Source organism: Puma concolor, chromosome A1 (assembly GCF_028749965.1).
Source record: "Puma concolor isolate L17-30 chromosome A1, mPumCon1.1.hap2, whole genome shotgun sequence".
In the NCBI taxonomy this organism is placed as follows: domain Eukaryota; kingdom Metazoa; phylum Chordata; class Mammalia; order Carnivora; family Felidae; genus Puma; species Puma concolor.
Window position 1 is genome coordinate 184766439 of NC_141667.1, and position 23575 is coordinate 184790013.

Sequence of the window (23575 nt, forward strand, 5' to 3'; positions counted from 1 at the left end):
ATTATCTCTAATTTTTTAAACACTGTGCTAAATAGGTATAATCAAAGAGGAGTATTATGAGGTTTTGAAAAGTTGTTCCAGACCAGACAGTTAATTACATGGCTGAACTAGGATGCTTACCTAGGCTGGCTGGTTCCAAAGCTGGATGAGTAGCAGAAGCTTAAAGAATCCTTTATAGTCTAAGTGAGTGGCTGTCTCATATTCAGAAAGACTTGAAGAACTAGGATTTCCTGGACTTGTTATCAATTAAAATGTCAATGACTCAATATAATAGATTTTTAAAATATCTTCCAAATTACTTTGATGATCAGCAAGATATGAAAATCCAGGTGAACATGGTAGACAAGTATAGTACAAACAGCACTGCATCAGAAGGGAAACCTATGTTTCATTTCTATCCTGCTATTTAAAACTTCTAGGAAGATCATATAATGTTTAATGAATTGCCATGTGGTGTCTACTTTTTTCTCTTCATATGCTTCCTGGTATGAATAACTTATGCTATTGATGACGGGAAGCTGCAAGTACTACCAAGAATGCTAAGAAATCACTGAACCCAACATCAGCTCTAAACCGCTACAAAGCGTATGCGACAGCTGCCTCTTTAACGAGTGCCTCAAAAACAAATAAGCCTTGTTGGTGTTCTACATTATGGATTATATCTCATGGTTGTGTCTATGTCATCATTTTCCAGCAATAATCCTAATTAATCCTCAATAATCCTTGGTTAAGTAGGCTACAGAGCCATGGCACTTTTTTTCCTCTAAAGGTCAGACGTATTTTAGTGACATTTTTCCTGTAGGGTTCAAGCATCAGCCCCTTCAGGCTGAGTCAGAAGGTGACCTAAATGACTCATGCTCTTCAGTACTTAACTATTCTTTCTGACCCTGAGGATTTTTCCTGGCTTATACTAAATACTGTAACTACCTTTCCATGAGAGTGAATTCTTTCCCAGAGGCTGACTTGATATCTTCTCTAACTAGAGCCCCAAAACAACTTCTCAACTAGTCTTGAAAGCATTTCTAAGAATGGCACAATATTATGGTGATTACAATATAGAGTAAACTATAGAATACATGTATATTTATATACATATATATAGCTCATAACTAACTTTATACTGTACTATATATATTATATATCTAGTGCATATATATATATTGTATATATACACACAAGTATTTGGTAAATATCTGAATATTTAATTTCTGGCTGTTTCATTTATCCCCCATTTATTTTGTACCAAAAATGTGTATAAATGGTTATAAATTATCAAAGGTTTATAGATAAAGATTTTAAGTCACAGAAGTTAGATAATATGCCCAAGATAAAAGAGCTAATATATGACAGGTGAGATTAGGAATCCAGGTATTTTGGGTCAGCTAGGTGGTTCAGTCAGTGAAGTGTCAGCCTCTTGATCTTGGCTCAGGTCATGACCTCACAGTTCGGTTGGTGAGATGGAGCCACCTCTGGGTCTGCACTGACAGACCCAGCCTGCTTGGGACTCTCTCTCCCCCCACTCTTTGCCCCTCCCCTACTTGCGTGCACTCTCTCTCTCAAAATAAATAGACCGAAAAAATCTAAGCATTTTGGTTTAGAGCTAATACTCTTTATAGGGGCAATATTCATATTATCTGTCACTGCCTTTCTTCTTTCTCCATATTAAATTGATATAGCAACATCTACAAATTTCATTTCAATGTGAATGAATATGTCTAAATCTACAAACGGAGAGTCATTATTCAGATTGCTTAAATGTATTAGCCCATAAATATATTAGCCCAAGGATATCTTTTCTTTCTTTGGATGGTTTCTTAGAAAAGTTCACATTAATAAAATGCTTACACTTTCTACTCAATTAGTCATGTATATATAATATATCCACTTTGTGTTTGGTGCTGTATTTGATGGATTGTTTGTTAAAATAGAAAAATAGAACAGAAAAATAAATTGTTTTTGGTGATCTGAGAGAACGTTTTATGTAACTGATGGGCACAATTTCCATAGGTTAAAATTAGATGTCAATAAAGTAGTAAATTATGATATGTTGTGCACTAGTACTAAATAAAATTAATTTTCATCCAGAGGGATCAATGAGGAGATGGGACTTGAACTCAATATTTAAGGATGGTCCTTAAAATCAGTAAAATACATGGAATTTTCTAGGATATATTTCAAAAATCCTATAAATATAAAAACATTTACATGTAGAATGATGTATGTGGAACTAGATAAAATGGAATAGATCTGTTGCTAATTTCCAGAAACTGTTCTGTAATATTGAATGATTCTCATCTCATGCGTATGTTTATTCATTCAGAAATATTGTTGACTGATAGCATTTGTGCAGGGTCCTGAGCAGGGCATGTTTTCTGCTGCTGCTGAAAGATTTTACTTCCTTTTCTAATGGTAATATAAAACTCTTTTAAGATAGAAATTATATATTAGCTATCCAACCATAATAGAGTCTGCAAATGGACAAAGTAGCCTAGATTAAAGGGAGAATCTCAAGTGTAAAGCGAATTCTACCAATGTCAACATAATTTCAAAGAAATGGCTTAGGAGAAAAATAAAATAGTATATATATATCTATATATAGATATAGATATAAGTGTAGTATTTTTCATTCTCTGTATGTAAGATTTAAAATATTTTTAATGACAAGAGTATTTACATTTAGTTCTCATGAAAATTTTTCTCCTAGTAGATTCTGATTATTACTCTTAACTGTCTTACAGCTGGAGTCCAGGGACCTATGTAATTTTAGCTATAATTAAAAAATAAAACAAATTTCCAGTTTCAGTTTTCTAATTGCACATAGGTCATGCATTTAGAGTAATTGAAATTTTCACTCATCATCTAAATAAGTGACATTATAAAGACACAGTCTTACTGTTTATTGGACCAAAACTAGTTTGCTCCATATACACTGTAGAGGAAAAAAAGTAATCAAATTAGTGTAATGAAGATGCACTCTAATAGATTAAAGATTTCAGTACCAAGTAGTTGATGATCTTGAGTGATAAATATGGCTTTTGTATGACCACCAAGCTTAATTTTTAAAAAATTGTAGCGTTCTAGCCTTTACAAATGATCTAACCTTATATCAAATAAATATTGTCAAGATTGATTAATATAGTTGTTATTTTGACCTCAGATGTCCAAGTTGCAGTCCAATTACAAAATATTTCTGTGGACATCTATAAGGACATTTCAAATTGACAGAAGGTAACACATGATTGTCACGTTTATTTATGCAAAGAACAATTAGAATAGATTTATTTTGAACATGAAGGAAATTTAGAGAAAAACAAGCATTGTTTCTCATCTGAGAAAGAATTGTTGTTTACTTAAGGTTAACCATGAAAATAACTTACTTCATAGAATACACATAATATAGTAAATACAGATATAGAGGAAAAAGTACATTATGAAAGCCATGTACAGATATATGCACTTTGCTCAAATAATTTCCACAAGAAATATTAAATGCACATTCATTGTTGTTACCATGGAACTAGGTTCTGGGGATAAATAAAGATAAAATTATTTTTGAGGAACTAACAGCATGCCATGGAAAACAGTTACATGAGCATTATAAAAATATGTACAAGTACCATAATGGAAACATATATAAGGTTTGATAAAAATGCTAAGAAGTATCTTACTCCAACTATTTTGGCATTAGTTGTGGGTACTGGAATGGGAAGGAGTTGGTAGATGGCAATTGGTAAAGCACCCTGGAGAAGTGATTCCTAAGTTGAGCATAAAATAACCATATTAGATGATATCTATGTCTGTAAGGACATCTACTCAAAATGGGTGAAATAAGTGAACATATGCAGGAAGATAAGCATTGTGTTTAGGGAAATATATAATCATTTTGGTGTTTCTACATCAATTTGAATTAGACAGTAGGGACAGATGTTGGAGAAATAAGAGGCTATACCTAAAAAAAAATGTAAACTTTATTCAAAAGGCAGTTATGTTATTCCAACTGGTCTGACACCAACTGTATGTACTACAGTTCAATTCTGATCCTAACCGCCGGGACTTGGCACAGACTCACAGATTAAGGGCAGATTCCTCTACAAAACTGCTCTCACTTCAGATGCCAGCTGCAAGTCTTGAAGGCATGATTGGGCCATCCCACTTCTGGCCAACTGGCTACACATTTAGGGGTTTCCATGATCAATCCCGTCAGGTTTAATAATTTGCTAGAATGGTTCAGAGAACCCAGGAAAGTACTGTATCATAATTACAGTTTTCTCACACAGGATACATACAGGGTGTAACCTGGGAGAGAATGCAGAACTTCTGTGCCCTTTCCTCACAGAATCAAGGAGTGTCACCCTTCTGGCACATCAATGTGTTCACCAACAAGGAAGTTCCACTGGGTTTTGGTGTGCAGAGAATAAATTGAGATTTCATTAATTGGGTATGATTGAATTCAAATACACGGGCAGATTTAATCTCCAGCCATGCTCCCTTTCCTAGAATTTGGGCTAGCTCCAAGTTCCAACACACTAATCGGGAGGTTGTTCTTCCTGGTGACCAGCCTCCTTTCTGAAGCTAAATAGGACTGACCAGGAGTAACATCATGAAGAAGTTTCAATATTTATCAACCCTTGACTAATATGGTTTCATCTATTTTCCTTTCTTCTTTCCTCACATTATTTTGAATCAAATCCTAAGATACCGTCCCATTTTACTTATAAATATTTTGAAAGGATTTCAGTTTTAATTTGTCTTTACTCTTTTTTTTTTATTTTTTTTATTTATATATGAAATTTATTGTCAAATTGGTTTCCATACAACACCCAGTGCTCATCCCAAAAGGTGCCCTCCTCAATACCCATCACCCACCCTCTCCTCCCTCCCACCCCCCATCAACCCTTAGTTTGTTCTCAGTTCTCAACAGTCTCTTATGCTTTGGCTCTCTCCCACTCTAACCTCTTTTTTTTTTTTTTTTTTTTTTTCCTTCCCCTCCCCCCTGGGTTCCTGTTAAGTTTCTCAGGATCCACATAAGAGTGAAACAATATGGTATCTGTCTTTCTCTGTATGGCTTATTTCACTTAGCATCACACTCTCCAGTTCCATCCATGTTGCTACAAAAGGCCATATTTCATTTTTTCTCATTGCCACGTAGTATTCCATTGTGTATATAAACCACAATTTCTTTATCCATTCATCAGTTGATGGACATTTAGGCTCTTTCCATAATTTGGCTATTGTTGAGAGTGCTGCTATGAACATTGGGGTACAAGTGCCCCTATGCATCAGTACTCCTGTGTCCCTTGGATAAATTCCTAGCAGTGCTATTGCTGGGTCATAGGGTAGGTCTATTTTTAATTTTCTGAGGAACCTCCACACTGCTTTCCAGAGCGGCTGCACCAATTTGCATTCCCACCAACAGTGCAAGAGGGTTCCCGTTTCTCCACATCCTCTCCAGCATCTATAGTCTCCTGATTTGTTCATTTTGGCCACTCTGACTGGCGTGAGGTGATACCTGAGTGTGGTTTTGATTTGTATTTCCCTGATGAGGAGCGACGCTGAACATCTTTTCATGTGCCTGTTGGCCATCCGGATGTCTTCTTTACAGAAGTGTCTATTCATGTTTTCTGCCCATTTCTTCACTGGGTTATTTGCTTTTCGGGTGTGGAGTTTGGTGAGCTCTTTATAGATTTTGGATACTAGCCCTTTGTCCAATATGTCATTTGCAAATATCTTTTCCCATTCCGTCGGTTGCCTTTTAGTTTTGTTGGTTGTTTCCTTTGCTGTGCAGAAGCTTTTGATCTTCATAAGGTCCCAGTAATTCACTTTTGCTTTTAATTCCCTTGCCTTTGGGGATGTGTCGAGTAAGAGATTGCTACGGCTGAGGTCAGAGAGGTCTTTTCCTGCTTTCTCCTCTAAGGTTTGGATGGTTTCCTGTCTCACATTCAGGTCCTTTATCCATTTTGAGTTTATTTTTGTGAATGGTGTGAGAAAGTGGTCTAGTTTCAACCTTCTGCATGTTGCTGTCCAGTTCTCCCAGCACCATTTGTTAAAGAGACTGTCTTTTTTCCATTGGATGTTCTTTCCTGCTTTGTCAAAGATGAGTTGGCCATACGTTTGTGGGTCTAGTTCTGGGGTTTCTATTCTATTCCATTGGTCTATGTGTCTGTTTTTGTGCCAATACCATGCTGTCTTGATGATGACAGCTTTGTAGTAGAGGCTAAAGTCTGGGATTGTGATGCCTCCTGCTTTGGTCTTCTTCTTCAAAATTACTTTGGCTATTCGGGGCCTTTTGTGGTTCCATATGAATTTTAGGATTGCTTGTTCTAGTTTCGAGAAGAATGCTGGTGCAATTTTGATTGGGATTGCATTGAATGTGTAGATAGCTTTGGGTAGTATTGACACATTGACAATATTTATTCTTCCAATCCATGAGCAGGGAATGTCTTTCCATTTCTTTAAATCTTCTTCAATTACCTTCATAAGATTTCTATAGTTTTCAGCATACAGATCCTTTACATCTTTGGTTAGATTTATTCCTAGGTATTTTATGCTTCTTGGTGCAATTGTGAATGGGATCAGTTTCTTTATTTGTCTTTCTGTTGCTTCATTGTTAGTGTATAAGAATGCAACTGATTTCTGTACATTGATTTTGTATCCTGCAACTTTGCTGAATTCATGTATCAGTTCTAGCAGACTTTTGGTGGAGTCTATCGGATTTTCCATGTATAATATCATGTCATCTGCAAAAAGCGAAAGCTTGACTTCATCTTTGCCAATTTTGATGCCTTTGATTTCCTTTTGCTGTCTGATTGCTGATGCTAGAACTTCCAGCACTATGTTAAACAACAGCGGTGAGAGTGGGCATCCCTGTCGTGTTCCTGATCTCAGGGAAAAAGCTCTCAGTTTTTCCCCGTTGAGGATGATGTTAGCTGTGGGCTTTTCATAAATGGCTTTTATGATCTTTAAGTATGTTCCTTCTATCCCGACTTTCTCAAGGGTTTTTATTAAGAAAGGGTGCTGGATTTTGTCAAATGCCTTTTCTGCATCGATTGACAGGATCATATGGTTCTTCTCTTTTTTTTTGTTAATGTGATGTATCACGTTGATTGATTTGCGAATGTTGAACCAGCCCTGCATCCCAGGAATGAATCCCACTTGATCATGGTGAATAATTCTTTTTATATGCCGTTGAATTCGATTTGCTAGTATCTTATTGAGAATTTTGGCATCCATATTCATCAGGGATATTGGCCTGTAGTTCTCTTTTTTTACTGGGTCTCTGTCTGGTTTAGGAATCAAAGTAATACTGGCTTCATAGAATGAGTCTGGAAGTTTTCCTTCCCTTTCTATTTCTTGGAATAGCTTGAGAAGGATAGGTATTATCTCTGCTTTAAACGTCTGGTAGAACTCCTCTGGGAAGCCATCTGGTCCTGGACTCTTATTTGTTGGGAGATTTTTGATAACCGATTCAATTTCTTTGCTGGTGATGGGTCTGTTCAAGCTTTCTATTTCCTCCTGATTGAGTTTTGGAAGAGTGTGGGTGTTTAGGAATTTGTCCATTTCTTCCACGTTGTCCAATTTGTTGGCATATAATTTTTCATAGTATTCCCTGATAATTGTTTGTATCTCTGAGGGATTGGTTGTAATAATTCCATTTTCATTCATGATTTTATCTATTTGGGTCATCTCCCTTTTCTTTTTGAGAAGCCTGGCTAGAGGTTTGTCAGTTTTGTTTATTTTTTCAATAATTTGTCTTTACTCTTAGTCACAAACATTATTAAAGACTATAGCACAAAGAAATACTGAGATTGATATAAAACTATGTAATAAGAAACAAGGTCTTATTTATTTAAACAGGCCACTTCATGGCTATAACAAGTGAAGGAGAGTTATAATTTTGAGAGTCAAAAAGCTTAGGCATTATCACCACATATTAATTCATTTTATAGTCCTCAATGAGACTATTGTATGTATTTCTGTACCTTTCATTTGAAAAAGCAGAGAAGATATTTAATATTTAATTTACAATATATTTTACCAGCTCAGCATATAGTGCGAATATAGAGTACATGAAAGTAGTAAATGGGGCCTGGGTAAACCCTGAAAAAAACAGTACTTCAGATGTCTGCTAATTTTTAGAAAAGCGAAAAAAGCAATTTTCTGTTCAGGAGTGAAATAAATTCAATGCCCTGCAAAATATAAAGAGCTGTAAAAATGTATACCATTCTGATGTTAGTAAATAAAAGTTTGATGTGAAGTAATACAAATGAAGCCTTCAAGAGGTGATAATTTAGAACCAAATAAATTATGAAACAGAACTGCCAATTGATCATGAAAAAAATTAATCTATTTTTGTTAATCTGTTGGTTTGTGGGTTTTTTCTTCTGTAATTAGCATAAACTAAATTTAATAAAATCTGTTAAATGGGGAAGTGTTCTACTCCAAAATAAAACGCTTTGTTAAAATGACTAAATCCTGAAATGGCTAGACAAATTCTTAAAAAAAAAAAAAAAAAAAAAAAAAAAAAAAAAAAAGAGGATTCCTAGAAAGGAGATTAAGAAACCCTGCTCAATTTGTAGGTATTTGTAGGAGTCAGATCAACTAGAGATGGGCCTCTAAGAATGGTATGCACCAGATTATTTATGACAGGGATTTGTTTATGGAATTGGGGAAAGGGTTACACCGTTTAGCTACAGTTGTTGCTTTGTGTCTGGTGGTGGCTCTGAAATAACAAGGGCATGCAGTATACACAGTAATATAAGGTGTTGGAGAGAGCAAAGGCAAACTGGAACTTGTATAAATGAATGGAGAACCCAGGAGGATGAACTGGAAGCCAGGTAGCTTCTCAACACCTTGAATTGTCCAACTTGAGTGATAGGGATGATTTGCAGAAGAGGCTGGTGCTATTTGTCAAGGGCATAAACAAAAATCTGGCTCAGGAGCCAGTGGATCTGGAGGAGGAGATCTAGCAGATGGCAGAGGAGGTGGAAGCCCAGTTACTGTTTCAAGCCAACAAGGTGAGTCAGCAAGTTTCAGACACTGTGCATGAGCTATAATTGTATCCGATCCTACACTGACACCCTGAGCTTCAATCTAGCTGTTGTTCACTTCCACCTTCTAAATCTTACACATCATGTTTTCCTTATGGCCAAGCTGAGCCCAAGAACATAGAGGGAAAGAAATTCTGGGAAATCTTGTTTCAGCTCAGCTAAGTTGACACAATAGAAAACTATCAAGATTCTCTTGCTATCTCGGACTCTACATGCATCTTCATTAACCACAGATAAGTTCTAAAGTCCTACTTCTTCCTAACATGATGCACACAGTAACCATCTTCCTAAACAAATTTAAAAAGTCCTTATATTTGTCTTTAGCTGATGATGCTCAGTCCTTTTCAGGATGAATCACACTTTCCCTTTGATGTTCTGTAACCTAAATATTGAGATAGAAGGTTAGCTACTATTAACATATCTAACACTTGTTGATTTTGTGGAAAAATGTTTAAACTATATTCCTTACAGAAATAAGTTAACAATTCCTTAACTACTGAAGACCTCATTTCAGCAGATTAGTTACAAGTTCATAATTGGTGTTTGTCACTACCTCTTCCCACTCCCAGTCTGTATTGCCTTTACCTTCAGCAATCACCTCAGATGCTTGTAGATTCTTGCTTGGTTGAATGAGCAAAACCTTTATCCCTAAAGTGGCTGGGTCATTACACATTCTGACTCTACTGGGTTGATGGATTTTCCATGGGCTCTAACTACAGGACATTGGAGTGCCCAATGATCCCCAGAAAACTAAGCGTTCTCCTCCTTATACCATATTTCCTAATAGCATCACAATTTCTCTTTTTAAAATTTTTATTTTTAGAAAGAGAGAGAGAGCATGAGTGCTGCAGAGGGGCAGAGGGAGAGAGAGAGAGAGAGAGAGAGAGAGAGAGAGAGAGACTCTTAAGCAAGCTCCATGCTCAGTGCAGAGCTTGACACGGGGCTCTATCCCATGACATTGGGATCATGACCTGAGCTGAAATCAAGAGTCAACAACTGAGCCACCCAGGTGCCCACACAATTTCTCTTTTATACTAAAGATCACTCCATATAGCAACCTCTTCCTAGTCTATGTATTTACTGGTGTTGAGTAGCTAGAACAACAGGTCTTAGGGTAGAAACTCAGTTTGTAATTATTTCAAATCATTGCAATGTCTCCCGGTGGAAGCAGGATTTTATTTAATGATACTGAATCTGTGATATAAAAATACATGTCCTTATATATAAAAGTAATTTTTTCCCTTTTTGTTACAGTTGCCTGGTCAGCGTATAATCATAGAATGAGTTAAAAAGTTTTTCATTAACCCCTCCCTTTAACCTACTTTGGCAATTTGAAATTCCTTTTCAATTTTTTTAATCTTTTCACATTTTCTGCTACAGTTTGATAATGAAACTCTCCTTTAAATAATTAAGCTACTGGCTAATCAATGCAGTACTTCTTACAGTACCTGCCTGCTCTCTAAGATTTTGATATTACTCTGCGGTCACGCTGGGAAAAGTCCTCTTTTTGGATGCTAATTCTTCCAGTTTTTAGGTTCAAAATTTTCATTGCCACATTTCACCATGAATCTAATTATATGTGCCTTATTTTATAAAAATCTAAATTTATTCTTGTAGAAATATAGTTCTCTACCACTTATATATACAGAATTCAATTATCACTGTTTTATACGTGTTGCATTCTATTTCTTTCCTTGCTTTAAATGTGATTCGTCTTTTGAATGTGAAATGTATAAAAATGTCCAGAGAATAGTGTAACACACATGTATCTCAAACAAGAACAACAAAATAGTATATGTGCTTTTTATAAATTATGAGTTAAGGAAATATCACTTGTAAAGTTAACACTTCAGTTTGATTCCCTTGCTTCACACCTGCTATGGATTGTTGTACAACCTCAAATTTACACTGAAATCCTATGCCCCTTGCAATGGTATTAGGAGATGAGGCCTTTGGGAGGTAATTAAGTCATAAGTGTGGAGCCTTCATGAATGACATTAATGCCTTTACTAAAAGAGGCCCTAGAGAGCTCCTTTGCCCCTTCTATCAAATGAGGACAGAAGTCTGGGACCCTGCTGGGGGCCCTCACCTGAACATGCTGGCCCTCTGAACTCCTACTGCCAGCTCTCAGAATGGTGAGCAATCTGGTTTTTTATAAGCCACGTAGTCTGTGCTATTGTGTTACAGCAGCATGAAGAGACTAAAACACCACTTGTAGAATCAAACGTGTGAAGTCATTCAAAATACTTTAAGTTGGCATATTAACATTTTTTTTAAATCATTCATTCTATTTATTTAATAAATATTTCCCTGGTGCCTAATATGTGGCTGACAATGGTCTAGACATTGGGAATCCAACAAAGTATAAAACATAGTTTTTGCCATGTTGGCAATTATATACACGTTGCCTCTCACCTTGGTATGTTCACGTGTCAAATGATCTTGTACTCCACTCTTCTTCAGAAGTTCAATTACAGGTTTATTCTCTAGATCTTTTCATGATCAGTAACAGCCACCTCCTCCTTAAACTAATCTCAGTTGCAAGAATGCCAGTATCTGATTAACACCTTCTATTTTCCAGCTCACTAACTGTACTACTGCAATTACAACAATCCTTCTAGCCCACCATAATCTACAATCAATTAATACTTCCATCTATTTACCGTCTCATAATATTCATATCTTCTTTTTCCCCATAACCTGGTTCAATTCTATGGTCAATCATTGTAATCATTCTCTTGCAGACATCCTCATTCCTTTCAATGCTCTTATTTTTTTTACTCTCCGTTGCCAAAGCTGCTTCCCTGGCCTGGAACTATAACACTCAACTTGCCTAATTTGTCTAAAAGAAAACCGATCTTGCTGAATCTTCCCGTGTAAATCCACGATCAACGATTTCAGTTGAACATTCAGTGCTACTCCACCATCACACTTTATTTCTCCAATCCATCCCTTCTCGCAGTCTGAAAGATGACTATTTTGCATTTTTTCTGACTTCAAGTATTTAACATTTCCTGCCTATACGTACACTCAACTAATATCCCTGCTTTATATTTCCCCCAACAGAATTGAAGAATACAGAAGAGAATATCCATAAGCTCTAGTAATTATATACCCCCTAACTGTGTCCATGTGCTGTATCTTATGTTCTCTCAAATTACCATTAATGAACTGCCAGACTCCTTTCTAGATTTAACACTTTTACTTATACATCCAATTCCATATCGTCAGTGCTGCTTCAAGCAATTGCTCCAGTATTTCTTATTTCTCCCTTCCTCTCTTGTAAGCATTTTTTTCTCTTGCTACTAAATCTATAGTTACAGTATAAAACCATGTTCCTATTATCCTCATATTGAACAAAAGATAGGATTTCCCTCAATTTCATTTCTTCATTAATTTTTCCCTACTTCTCCCCCTTCCATTTCAGCAAAACTTCTTCACTTCATATATTCACCCTCTGACTTAACTTCCCTTCTTCCCTTTCTCAAACTCCTGTCAGGCTTTTGCCACTATCATTACATCATATCTTTAGCCAAGGTGCCAAGACCATAAGTGATTTCTCAGTTGCTAAACATAAGTGTCATTTCTTCATTCTCCTCCTGAGCCACAGCACCATCTGAAATAATTGCTGACTCACTCTCTCTGGGGAAGCCCTTTCTTCCCTTTTCCTCCAAGTATCTTCCATGGTTTGGAGCCTACTTCCCTGACCACTGCTTCTGAATTTCCTTTCTTTCTCATCTCTGCATATATATCTTGGAGTACTCCAAGTGTTTATTCCTGATGTATTTTATTTTTGGCTTACTTGCACTCACTCAGAAATTTCATTAAATCTCGTGCTCTATTTCCATACTCTGAAGAATTACAAATGTGTATCTTCAGTCAGAATCTCTCTCCCAAAATTGACTCAATTATTTAAAGGCCTATTGATAGCATCATTTGAATGTCTAATAGATATTTCAACAGTAAAATACCAAAAATTGAGCCCTTAATATGCTGTCTCCCCCCCTCCCCAAATTCTTCCCTGTTATATTAGTTTTCACGAATTCCTTATTTCTAGTTGTTCACACCAAATCCCTTAGAGTTCTCCTAAACTGCCTCCCCACCACATTATTCAAGTCTATGTAGTAATCTTCTTTGCTTTACCTTCAAAATTAACCAGAATGCAAACATTTCTTAATACTTCTGATATTATTAACATTTTGGTCCAAGCCACCAAAATAGGTTGAAGGCTTGGACTTCCTCACTACTTTCTCTGCCCCTGCCTTTGTTCTTATTATAGTACATTCCCTTCAAGTTTTGCTGTGTTTTTCATTAAAGTAAGTACATTTTTTTGAGACAGAGAATGAAAGTGCAAGTGGGAGAGGGGCGGAAAGAGAGGAAGAGAGAGAATCTTAAGCAGTGGAGCCTAGTGTGGGGCTCAATCTTGTGAGATCATGACCTGAGCTGAAATCAAGAGTCATAGGCTCAACCGACTAAGCCACCCAGGTGCCCCTGGTCAATTCCCTTTAAAATAATGGTCAGATCACATTACCTTAGCTCAAAATCCTTTGGTGGCTTGTTATCTTGCTTATAGTAAATTCAAAGCCTTTACAAGATTGACGAAGTGCTATGTAATTTTTAGCTCCGTAGGTACATTATGCGTGTTTGTGCACGTACACTAGAACCCCCATCTGTGCCTTGTCACTCCCTCTTCTAACAGCACAAGACTGCAAGTTTTTTCCGAAGACTGACCTGAGCAACTGCTGTCATTGTGCCCTCAGAGCTGAGCGTCCATGGAATTTATATTCCTTCAAGCAGCCTTGGGCTTGAGGACTAACTTGTGCTGGTGTGAGAAACCCCAGCCGTGTTGATTGCAGCTGAGATCAGATCTGGGGGCTAATTTGTACTCCAGAATTCCCCTGCAAGATCACAGTCTTGCTTTGCTCCTTCACCTTCCGTTTTTTACTGCACCCTTCTTTTATCAGGTTCTTTCTGGAGAACATTTCCACAATAAATTGTTTGTATGTATGTATACTCTCAGGGTTTGCTTCTGGAGACCCAAGCCCAAGACAAGTCTCTATTCCAGTTTTCTTTTGGGCCACATCTCCTACTACTGGACCCCTTATTTGCTCAGCTCTAGCTTTGTATCTTCCCCCTTTTACTTTTCCCCATGACAGCAGGCATGTCCCCTTCTCAGGTCCTTTGCATTTATTCTCAATGTCCTCTTACTCCTAGTACCTGTAAAGCTCAGTGTTTCACCCCTTTCTTGTCCTTGTTCAGATTATACCTTCCTAGCGAGTCCTCACTTCCAGTACACAATATATCCTATCTTCCCATCTTTCTTTTCTCCATTGCATTTATCAGCTTAAAGTACAATGTGTTTAATGGATAACACTTATTTACTGTCTCCTCCCATCACAATGTAAACATCCTGAAGGCAGGAAGTTTCTCTGTATCTCCAGATCCTTGAAGAGTCCTTGGCCCACTAATGTGTCAAAACAACTAATTTGGGATGAATTGAATAAATACACATTCAATAATATGTAAACATTGTGTTAATTTGTACAGAAAATATATCATACTGTATATCATTGTGAAGCATTTTTTTGTCATTCACATTGTTTTTGAAATCAATCCATAGTGATATATATACATAAGCATCATTCATTTTTAATTGTTTCATGATATTTATCATTTAGAAGTAGTTTTAAGAGGAAACATGTATTTTAGTCAACATTTATATACAATTTTTCAAAATATTTACTTGTAGAAGAGAAAGTCTGTACAGTTAAATTTTCTAGCAATGAAAAAGTTAATATAAACACCAATTCAATATGAAAATATTGTCTCAATCACTAAGCATTTCTGTCATGGTTTTATTTTTTAACTTCTTAGACTTCTAAGTTAAATTGAAATTTTTGGGTACAAATGTCATATTGTTGTATCTTATAAATATAGATCATCTTAACCTTTAAAAAGAACAATTAAATTGCAGAACACTTCCTGCATAGATAGATGAGTGATAAAATAGCATAGAATAGTAGTTCATTCTTTAAAATCTAGGCAAGAAAGACTAATTTCAAGGTCCAGCATTTCAACTTCATCTTTAGTTTTGAAATAATTGCTAAAATACTTTCTTAGATGAAGAAATTCAATTGAAATGAATGACAAAGATCTGTACTAAAATCAATGTCTCTAATGTTAGGAATATATTTATGAAATGTAACTCATGAGAGATTTTTCTTGAAAACTCAGAAATAAATACGAGATTACATATTTTTGTAATATCTTAGGATAGTGGGTTTAAAATGAACACATAAAATATTCTGAAATAAACTGATTTTAAATACTTCAGAACAAAATGCCATTTGTGAAACAAGGTCAGTATTAATTATCAACTTGATCTTCCAACATAGAAATGTGATTTGGAAAATCATCAATCTATAGAAAAGTCTTCCTTTTTTCTTTTCTTTTTCTTTTTTAATACCACACTGAAATAAAATGTTTCTCATTGCCCCTAGTTGTTCTTTGTGATCAGAGACCAGTTTTATCAGTGTATTTGAGTGGAAGGATCTGTACTGTGCAAATTAGGAGACCTGGATTCTGATCCTCCTCTAACTAATATTTCAAAGAGGACTAAAATCTGGAGATTTATTCAGATACAAATAGTGTTCCTATATTTGAAACACACACAGTTTTTAGAACTGTATAAATAAAATCTACTAAACTATTATATTATATTTAATATAACATATTAAATATATTAATTATATTAAATATATTAAATATATTATAAATAAAATATACTATTTTCACCAGAATATAAGCTATAACAATATAAAGCAGTTTCCCAGTGTTCATTATACATTTTTAGTATGAAAAATCAGATGGTGAAGTAACACATCATGTTATCTACTGGAGAAACATCACCATTACTAAGGATGAAGTTGTAAGATAGCTTCTAATAATGAAGCTGTTACACATTAAATTTCCAAGTGTTTTCAATTACAACCTATCATTGTGCTGAACACACATTTGTGAGACAATGCAGACACCATTCCTATCTTATTGAAGTAATTCATACAGTTTCATTGTTATTCCCAAAGTGTGGCTGGTTAACTGTGGCCACACATTATCTGTCACTGAGAGGTTGGATGTATAAAGTGGTGGGCTGGAACCAGCTTGTAACAACTCACAAGGATAGGTTTTCCTCATTTCTTTCCAATTCTGTGTTTAGTGACATAATATTGATAACTCTAATTACACCAGAGAAATTGGTAAGTACTATAAACACAATTGTTTTGTTTTGGGTTTTGTTGTTGTTGTTGAGAGACAGTTTACTAGCACACCACTGACTGTTCTCTCTCTCTGAATCAATTTTGGCTCTGAGATGACTTCGACCAATAGATTTTGGCAGAAATGATCTGTACCCGTTTCCTGGCCTAATTCTTCAGAAACTGTCCTCCCCTTTCTGCCTCTTACAATATTTGCTCTTGGAAAATGCCCAAGCAATCAGTGAACAGGCCCACATAGACAAAAACTGAGGGTCCCAGTTGATGGCTAGCGTTAGCTTGTCAGCCACCTTCAGCTGGATCCTTAAGCAGTGGTCAGTCCATCCCAGGTGACAATATATAAAACAGAGATGAGCTTCCCCCACCAAGCCCAGCCTGAATTGCAGATTTGTGAGCAAGGCAAATTATTGTTTTGGTTTTCAGCCACTACATTTTTGGGTGGTTTGTAATGGTACATTAGATAACTGGAATGCAGAGACACAGCTTGAGTGTAGACAAATTAGGACTGGACCCCACCTTATGGAAAGTTCTTCATGCTTCTATTTCCTTCCCATTCCCCCATAACAGTACTGGAAAAATAGAGAATATATACCCTATTCTGAAGAATGCAGAGAAAACCCAAAACTAGTGGTTAAACTACTGGTTTTCTAACGGTATTTGACAGACACTTTCTTTTTTTTTTTTTTTTTTTAATTTTTTTTTTCAACGTTTATTTATTTTTGGGACAGAGAGAGACAGAGCATGAACGGGGGAGGGGCAGAGAGAGAGGGAGACACAGAATCGGAAACAGGCTCCAGGCTCTGAGCCATCAGCCCAGAGCCTGACGCGGGGCTCGAACTCACGGACCACGAGATCGTGACCTGGCTGAAGTCGGACGCTTAACCGACTGCGCCACCCAGGCGCCCCTGACAGACACTTTCAAAGTCACTATTGTGGAATCATTGCAGGCATTCTGAGTCAATGTTTCATGAGTAGTATATGCCTTCTCTTTTCCTGATTGTAAATTTCCATGTAATAAGAATAGCATTTGAAAGTCAAGTCATTTATCTTTGTTATGTGTCTAAAATTAGCATCTATTTTGTTTATTTGCTGACTGCCAGAAATATGATGAATAATAATATTGGAAGAATTGGCAGGAAGCTGAGCATGCATATGAATCACTAAGTCAAATTATAGTAACATTAAAAAATTAACTGTAGGGTAATGTAGGTTATCTTTCTTATTGGTATATCTGAAAACAATTTTGTAGATGTTTAAAACAAAGCAATCAAGAGAGAATCATACTGGTAACAAGTTAAAGTGTTAGTAATTGTAAATATGTCCACAATAGCATTAAAATATTTAATAACCTGCCATTAGTGAGTAAAACATAAAAGTACAAATCAAAACATTACACCTACTTTCAAATATCACAGACTCAAGTCTCGATTATCTGTCACCATGAATATTGTTGTGGCATTCTAAATGGTTCTGTTTTTACCCTCCTTCTCTAGACCTATTACTCCAAAAAACACCTCTAAAATAAGTATATTCTTGCACAGAACCTACCTTTTCATTCTAAGGAATAAACTCTAAATCCCTGTATTCTATACAGTTTCTCTTTTCAAATCTCAAAACTTCATTCTCTTTCTTAACAAACTAGGTTACTCTCTTCCCTAATATTTCCCACACATTCTCATCCCTACTTTTGACCATATTGATGCCGCTATTTGAAAGTCCTTTCCCTCCATCTATATGTATTGAAGGTAAAGTCAAATATTAAGAACCAGTTCAAAAAGGATGCATGAAATATTCCCAACCACCCAACTCCAAAAGTAGTAGCTCATGCTCCTGTATTCACACTTCTCTATTACAGTACTTCACTTATGTTAATATTTTATTTATTTCTATAAAAGCACATTTGTACTGCTAATAGTTCTCCAGTTTCTAATATTATTTTTTTCATTACTAGTATTGTCTTTTAGTTTAATTTAGTAAATGGGTGCACAGAGTCACTTCCTTTCCCTTTTGTAGCTAGAGGTAGTTTTGTAACAATGTCCTTGCCAACTGTTTTAAGGATAAGTCTTTCACTTAAAAAATTATGCTTGGTTCTCCTTTAAATTTTTTCTCCTTCCCATGAGACAGGACTTGGACTTAGCACTGGTCAACCAAGTTTGACGATGCAGATAATAGCACTAGTTGAGGAAGATGAGGCACAGAGGTAAGAGCCATACGCCCTGGATGATCTAGTAGTTCAAAACTGCCAGCCTACACTGGCCTACCCACCTACCTCATTGTTATGAAAAACATATATGATTCTATAGCCACCTAGACTATATATCCTAACATACTAATGCACTAATCTCTAACTTTCTGAGTATAGAAATATCACAGATACTTTTTTCTTTCTCCTATACCTAGCACAAGGACTTGCAGACATTATGTGTTCAAAATGTCTTTGTTACATTGCATTGCACTAAAAACTAATTCTATTTGTAGGAAAAAAAATCCGTGTAAACTTTTGTTCATTAGATTGGCCTTATCAGCATTAGGTCATCTTATAGTCCTCTATTAAAATAATTAGATCATTACTTTTACTAAAACATTAAGATATTCATTGTTTATAATACAAGTCAGTATGTTTCAGAATTAGAGTATATGTGGAAAGGAAATGGTGGCTGAGAGGATAAAAAGAGCAGAGAAGAAAGACTTCATAAAGTATCTGTGCTTCATTTATAGTAATGCTATGTGCATAAGGGAACCTCTTAAAAATGATCCACAAAGCAAATGGTATTTCAATAGTAAATATCACAAAGACCAAAGGAAATTTAAATCTAATTCAGAATTATTCAATAAAGGTCAGTGAGAAGTAGGTGGGGAAAAAAAGAACATCAGATGATAGGAATTTTCAATAATGTCCTCATCAGAAAGGTCAATCAAAATTATTTCCCTACTGTTTTCAAAGGAGGTAAAACTTTTCAATTAAGAGTTGTTGAGTAGTATTAAAGAGAGAAGACTTTGCCCTCAGCAATTTTTTTAAGTGAAAAAACACAAATCATTTTATCTTAATTCATCACTGTATACAAGAACCAGGACTTAAAAAAATAATAATAATAACAAGGCTAAGATTTTGCTATAAGCCTCCAGGCATAGGTAATATTTCTCTACTCACATGGCTTCTGTCATCTTGTAAGCAGAAAAGTAGGAGTCCTACTAAAGCCTGCCTCTGTGCAGTTTGATTATTAAACATAATTCTGAGTCACAGAGTTCTCACAGCTTCTGTAAAAGCTACAGGAAAAGATGCAATTCAAACAAAATGTTCCATATAAATTCAGGCAGACCATGAACATAATGGACCTATGTGAATAAACCCTCGAATCACAAAATTTCACCATGAACATAGAGAGTTGATGGCTTTACTGTTTCCAGTTGAAGGATTCCACAAAGTATCTGATTTCTGGTATATTTAGGGAATTGGCCTCATGGTATGTTATAGGAGCCACAAATGCCCCATGGTGGGGGGAGGGGAGGGGAAGTCCCATGCATAATAGAGAGTGTTTACAGGCTGATATGGCTAGAATTTGGATGGTTTGGACATTTCCGAGTGACCTCAAAAGAGAGTTGCTGGGGATCACTGTGTTAATGAACAGATAAAGTGCTCATCCAGACACAGTGGAATCAGAACGCAAGGAACTTTTATGAGGAAAATATCTCAGAGGTGGACAGAATGACAATAGTATATATTACAGCACAATTACATTTAGAAGGAAGTAGAACCAATTTCCTCACATTTGTGTAGAACATAACATGGAGCTTTAAATGTGGCAGGAAACAAATAAAAATCTTAGCATACACAAGATCTTTAAGATGAGCAGTTAGAGAAATCACTCCTTGGCCACATAACAAAAGCAGTGGTGTCATTTGGACATCAGAAGTCTCAATAATAAATTAACATAGGGACCAGATTAGGGAACATGGAATTTGCTAAATTGCTATGTTGGCTCATTTGCAATATCCAATGGGACCTTCTAAATATCACATAAAGATATGTGGGAAAAGAGCACAAGGTCTTAATTACAAGTAATCTATGAAATTAAAATGTGAGATTATTTTGCCATTAAAAATGCTAAAGCAATCTTGTTAAACATATGAAGCGTGGACATTCTAACACACTGTTGAAATGAATATAAATTTATCTTATATAAAATAATTGACTACTTTTATAAAAACCCAAAAAATATTCTTTCAGTAATTCCAGCGAAGGGAATTTATTCTAATGAAATATTCACAGAACAAATGAAGATTTACAAATGTTTACAAAAATATTAATAAAACATTTCACAGTAAATAACCTATATAAGGAAATTTGTTAATAAGGATGGCATAGTTACATATGGAATATACACAACTATTGTGAATTATATTTGATTTTGCCTGGTATCTATTAATGTGGAAAATACATAATATTAAACAGGAAGAGTAAATTACTTGAAACAAAGAGCAATAATGATCTTACTTTCTGAGGAAAAAGAGAATCAAGTTTCTTAATTCTTACTTTGAGAAGATCAGTGTTGTTGGAATATCTAACATTGATATTTGAGTTCAGAGAAAAGACATTGGCAGGTTAGTATAACAAGGTTCTCTTGAGTTAAGAGATCATCATCATGGAATGCATTAGTACCTGGGCCTTGATTGCCATGGAAGATATCTGGGTTTTGCCAAATCAAGTCTTGGGCCAGAATTAATCTCAAATAAGGTAACTTAACGATGTGGACATGCACTTGGGAGAGGTGTGTGTGTGTGTGTATGTGTGTGATCAAATGGTATTTCGCTGGGAATCAAGAATTATGTTGGTATATATTATGGTATATGTATTATGGTTTAAAATAACCCTGGAGAGAGAAATTTTTTTCATCCAAGAAACAAATATTGAAACTCTAGCAGCAATGTCCATTGTTACATGAACATATAAGGGAGAACACCATATAGAAATTGCGTGTTTGCAGGAATAATATTGCATACTAGTAAAAGCAGCAATGGAAGCAGAGAATTGATTCTGATTGCTAGAAGATCATACCTTCAAGTTTTACCCATTGGACCAAATGAAGCCACTGACTTCTTGGACTCAGTAAGTACCAGGTTTTTGTTTTTTCATTTTTTTAACTTGTCAATGGACTGGACACTGTACCAAGAAGAAAAGAATATTTTCCACAATAGGCAAAATGGGAAAATAGAAATGTGATATTGTGACTTTATATTTTTAGACAGCCTATAAAAACATGCTTGTATACTTACTATCAAGTGACATGATAATATTTGCATTATAGTACTTGATGTTGACTCTCTGGAGAATGGGTATAGTGGGATAGGCTATTTCTATAATAATTATACCTAATTACAGACAGAAAAGGCTTGACCTTGAGAAGCTGAAATAGAAATGAAAATTAAGCAACTTAGGAATACAGACTATTCATTAAATATAAGTGAAAGATAATTAAAAATATCAATAGTTTCTTAGGATTGGAAAATAGATGGATAATAGTACAAACTTAGAAAATACAGAATTATTTACATATAGACAGAACTTATTCAATTTTGGAGTTTGTTCATACCTGTACGATCTCTAGATGGAGAGGTGAGGAAAAGCAAACATGATTATATACATAAATCTTAACTTCAAGTTCTGATATTAAAATAATAGGTTTGGGAATCAACACATACAAGGTCATTGATGCCACAAGAATAAGCAAGTTGGTGGAAGGAAATAATAAGAAAGTTTGTGAAGTGAGAAGAGCAACAGGTCTAGGAAACTCTGTAAAACACAAATATATAGAATGTACCAAAGATATAAATATGCTCATAAGAAGATAGTAAAAATAAGAAAGAGGAAACATAGAAATAAATGGAATAGTGTTTCAATAATATCAAATGAAGTAACATTCATTAGATATGGGAATTAGGAACTCCTTGGTGACCTTCCAAATAATAGCAGTTTTAGCTAAGTGCTGAGAACAGAAGCCAGACTGCAGTGGGTTGAATAGTGAATGGGAGGTGCAGAAGTAGACAAAGAGAGTCAAGGTTATTCCTTTGAGAATTCTGGAGTAGAAATGGAAGACAGCAACTTTGAAGTAACTGAAAGAAAGAAAGGTCTGTGCTAGCATATCAAAGTCATTTTTATCTTCTCCTTTAAGTACATTTAATAGTCTGGATGTTGGTAAAAGTTGAAACATGGTAAGGATTATTCTTTGTGTTTGAAAAAAATCAAGGCCCCTTTGATAACACTCTTTTAATCCTGTGATTCTTACTTACAGTTATAAATGCAGTTAAAATTACATTCAATCTCATCAGAAATATAGCATCTTAAAAGATTTTTTAGGATGAATGGGAATCAACTGAATTTCTCAGTGTCCCTACAATTCTTTTCATATCTGGTTTCTTAGTACCCACAAATGATATTAACAATATTTGACCTCAGAGCAGCATTCACATCAACATCAGAAATAAGCACTAACTGGGGAGACCTGGGAAGTGAACAACACTGATTAGACAACAGCCAAAACCAACCAGTTCCATCAACAGTGTATCAAAAAGGCAATGCAATAAGGGGAGGGGGTTATATCCTCCATGGAAAATTTTGAAACAGTAATGAAATAGAATAAAAATGGGTGTACGTTTTACCATCATCATATATCAACAATTCTAAACAACATATGTCATAAAATACTGCTTCCTTCCTTGCTGGACTACGTCAATTCCCACATTTAGTCACTATCCAGGTATGTACCAATTACTTATCAGTCGTGTAACCAATAAGCATAACATTTTTTAAGCATCCACTATGTTTCTAGCATCTCTTTAGCTGCATAAAGACACATACACCTGCATATACTAAGCAGACAATTGTGACATTGGCTTATTTTAGGTTTCCTCAAAATTGAGAGGAAGGGTAAGTAATAATTTTTGTATGTGTACTGTGCCTGGTTAACACCCCAGAAACACTACACACTTCAACTATGCAAACTTTAATCCACCTAAATAAATTATGCATTATAAAAATGTCTATTTTATACACTGAATAAACTGAAATTTAGAAGGTTAAGTGACCTACCAGAGGACATACAACCACTAACTGGTAGCATTAAGACTTGACTCCAGTATCCTTTCTTTCTCCACTAGTAGTTCTTAAAATTGTAGGCCAAAGTTTTCCTAATTGCAAAATCTCTCAAGCTGCCAACTTGATACACAAGTATAATGCAAATTACCTCCCCCCCCCCCACC

The 23575-nt window shown here is 35.5% G+C and overlaps 1 protein-coding gene across 2 annotated transcripts in view; it reads left to right on the top strand.

Moving 5' to 3' along the window:
• SLITRK1 (SLIT and NTRK like family member 1) overlaps positions 1-23575 on the top strand; it is a 208207-nt gene that overhangs the window by 165398 nt on the left and 19234 nt on the right. The window contains exon 1 of one of the 2 annotated variants that reach the window (XR_015252333.1): positions 17576-21425. The exons of the other annotated variant lie outside the window; for it this stretch is intronic. The gene's annotated coding sequence lies outside the window, so the exon portion shown is untranslated. Of the gene's footprint in view, positions 1-17575; positions 21426-23575 lie in introns of those variants that run through there. 2 annotated transcript variants of the gene reach the window in all.